This window comes from Suncus etruscus, chromosome 3 (assembly GCF_024139225.1).
Source record: "Suncus etruscus isolate mSunEtr1 chromosome 3, mSunEtr1.pri.cur, whole genome shotgun sequence".
NCBI classification, from domain to species: domain Eukaryota; kingdom Metazoa; phylum Chordata; class Mammalia; order Eulipotyphla; family Soricidae; genus Suncus; species Suncus etruscus.
This window is the reverse complement of record NC_064850.1, coordinates 65,182,143-65,185,568: the sequence shown is the minus strand read 5'-3', so window position 1 is coordinate 65,185,568 and position 3,426 is coordinate 65,182,143. Positions and strand designations below refer to the sequence as shown.

Below are 3,426 nucleotides of genomic sequence, written 5' to 3'. Positions count from 1 at the left end.
GGGAGCAAGTGTGTATGGGCAGTGAGCTTGACCCATGTCTGTCTGTCCTTTCCCCTGTCTCCCTGCCCTAAGTTGGGGGTGGGGTAAAGCTTTCCCTGACACTGTGTCCCTGAGCAGATGTCTCTATCTTGTTGGCAACAGAGTGGCTGTCAGGAGTTTGCATTATTTATCGATGCTGTACCATTTACTGGGGATTTAGTGTTTAATAACTGTCACTCCAATATATCTTTTCTTAATCCCTTCAGGTCTGCTACTGTGGCAATTTTAAATATTTATCAACACTGTTCATGTGTTCGTTGGTGGGGTTGCAATTTTCTTGTAATTAAAGATTTACAAGACACTGTTCAGCTTTACAAAGGATTGATATGGCTCAACAGGGAGGAAGGAGAGATCTGGTCTCAGAAACTGTTTCTGAATCCAAACTGGGATCTGTCCTCCCCAGGAAAAACAGGGACTCAGTCCTGACCCACTCTTCCTTTTCTTTCCCAGTTTGGGCCACTGTCATTGGAGCCTGGGATACAGGGGACAGCTTTGCTAAGGAGACAAAAGTTTCCCCACAGATATAGAGCTCATCTTAGTTAGGAGACAGACAATAAACCATACACACATTCTTGAAAACCACTTTGGATCTTGAAAACTTCTATACAAGGGAGCAGAGAAGAGCTGCACAGCAAACTGGCCGGCAAAGGTCGTCCAATTGGAAGGGTCAGGAGCTGTGACAGAACCGAGAAAACAGGGAAAGAGGAAAAGGGGACTTGTCTCCCATCTTGCCATGGTGCTCAGCTCGGGTGATTGTTTCTGGGTTCATAATCTAGGACAGAGTCTGCAATCTCTACCGTCCTGGTGGCTGACTGGGGCTGCACCCAGTGGAAAAGGGTATTCTGCAGTGACACAGCACAGGTTTGTCAGCACCACAGCCTGACATGAAGATGGGACAGAGGGACAGAGCTGGGATTTCTTAGGGGTCAGAGAAACTCTGTCTTGCTTCACAGCTTGGCTTTGCCATGGCCATATTCAGTCCTGAGAAGCTTCTTGGGCTGTGTGGAATAGAACAGAGGTCAGGTTTCAAGGGCGCACTACAGCAAGACATTTCTAATGTGTGTACCGTACCTGTATAGAGACCCCACACACTGTGGAGTGATTCTGGGGCTCCAGTAAGGGTGACTCTGGGGGCAATCTGTGCCTGTATCCAGGCATAGGAGTAAAGGCAAAATTAGATGATCTCTCAGATCATCGTGAGCCCTCAAGACCCCTCCTGTTGACTTTTTAAAACCCAGGCCCTTTTTTATATTTATTTATTTTTATGGAACGCTTCACAAATTTGCGTGTCATCCTTGCGCAGGGGCCATGCTAATCTTCTCTGTATCATTCCAATTTTTAGTATATGTGCTGCCGAAGCCAGCACCCAGGCCCCTTTTTAAACCTCGCAAATAAGGCATATACTGTATACCACAGAGTGCCGGACTTATTCTCCTCATTCTGGGTTTTGTTTTTGATTTTGGGCTATACCCGCCAGAGCTCAGGACTTAGCTCATGACTCTTGGCTCAGGGATCATTTCTGGTGAAACTTGGAGAAACATATATGGTGCTGGGGATCCAACCCAGGTTAGCCATGTGCAAGGCCAACACCCTCCCCACTGTGTGATCACTCAGGTCCTCCTCCTGGGTTTTTATATGGTTTTCTTGCACAGGATGATGAGGAGCTGATTCAACTTCCAGGCTATGTCTCCTCCCAGGAAATATTGTTTCCATGGCAACCAGTTTTCACCATTTTTAATGGTGTTTTCCCTAAGTATTTTCCCAAAGTTGCCGTAATAAAGGTGTTCTCATTCTGCTACGTTAATAAATGTTGTTGCAGTTGTTTTTTCACCACATCTGACAATGCTCAGGGGTTACTCTTGGCTCCGTGCTCAAGAATCATTCCTAGGAGGGCTCAGGTCACCATATAGGATGCTGAGGGTCAAACCTAGGTCAGCTGTGTTCAAGGTAAGCACCTTACCCACTTGTACTATCTCTCCAACGCCACATTTATCCCTTCCCCTTTTTTTGTGAAGCAAAACAGTTTTTATTAAAACACTTAAAAATGATGCAAGGGAAGAGAAAGAGAAGTATGTGTTTATGAGAGAACAGTGGATGGGGTCAGAGTGATAGCACAGCAGGTAGGGCATTTGCCTTTCTGCTGCCAACCAGGTTCAACCCTGGCATCCCATATATTCCCCTGAGCCTGCCAGGAATGATTTCTGAGTGCAGAGCCAGAATAACCCCTGATAATAACCATATGTGGCCCCAAACCAGAGAGAGAGAGAGAGAGAGAGAGAGAGAGAGAGAGAAAGAGAGAGAGAGAGAGAGAGAGAGAGAGAGAGAGAGAGAGAGAGAGAGAGAGAGAGAGAGAGAGAGAGAGAGAGAACATTGGAAATTGGCAAGCAAAGAAACATAGAGACAAGCAAGAGAGACACCTGTTTAGAGAGAACACGAACTGGAAGTGAGAGTCACATCCTTACAAATTTTAATACTTAGGAAATCCCAAGGCTTTTTGCAACTTGTGAGGCAAGAATTGTGATCAAGACTAAACATGCTTAAGAAATATTTTTGGTTTGAGCCACATCCAAAAGCTCTTAGCTTATTGCTCCTGGCTCTGCGCTGAATCACTCCTGGCGTTGCTAAAGGGCACTGAGTAGGTTGGCCGTGTGCAAGGCAAGTGTCTTAATCCCCAAACTATCCCTTTGCCCCCCTCCCCATTGTTCTCTTAATCATAATATCATGGGGTGGAATTTCAGATAAAACACGTTTATGAAAGTCTCTAGTAGTTCAGGCATTGTGCTGGGTTTAACACCCTGTGTTAAGGGGTGGATAATAGTCAAAGTAAGAACAGTTGGGCAGAGAAGAAACCTTATTACTGCAGCAGGGCAGTGAGGGGAGTGAGCTTGGAGAGTTGACTTGAGAACTTTGTTTTCTGTTAAGTTATAGTTTAGTGTGGAAATTCCCTCTTGCCTTAGTAGCACCTCAGTGATTTTGATACATTGTGTTAAAGACTTATTTTTTTAAAAAAATTAAAAATAATTTAAAATGAGATACAATTACAAAATTGTGATGATTGAGTTTCAGTCATAAAATGTCCAATGCCCTTTACTGTGCACATTTCCTGCCACAAATGTCCCTGATTTTCTTCCTGTCCTCCCTCTGCCTTCCTTTATGAAAGACATTTCTTTCTTTTTTATCAAAATAATTTTTATTTATTTATTTATTATTTATTTATTTATTTATTTATTTTGGGAGGCCACAGCATTTTGATGCCCAGGGATTACTCCTGGCTATGCGCTCAGAAATCGCTCCTGGCTTGGGGGACCATATGGGATGCTGGGGGATCAAACGGTGGTCAGTCCTAGGCTAGCACTTGCAAAGCAGATAGACGCCTTATGTCTAGCA

The 3,426-nt window shown here is 44.3% G+C and overlaps 1 non-coding gene across 1 annotated transcript; it reads right to left on the bottom strand.

Annotated features, from left to right (window-relative positions):
* Positions 1-1,297: 1,297 nt before the first annotated feature.
* Positions 1,298-1,405, bottom strand: LOC126004637 (U6 spliceosomal RNA). Its single transcript, XR_007493905.1, has one exon. It is a non-coding gene; the product is annotated as a U6 spliceosomal RNA (small nuclear RNA).
* Positions 1,406-3,426: the final 2,021 nt, after the last annotated feature.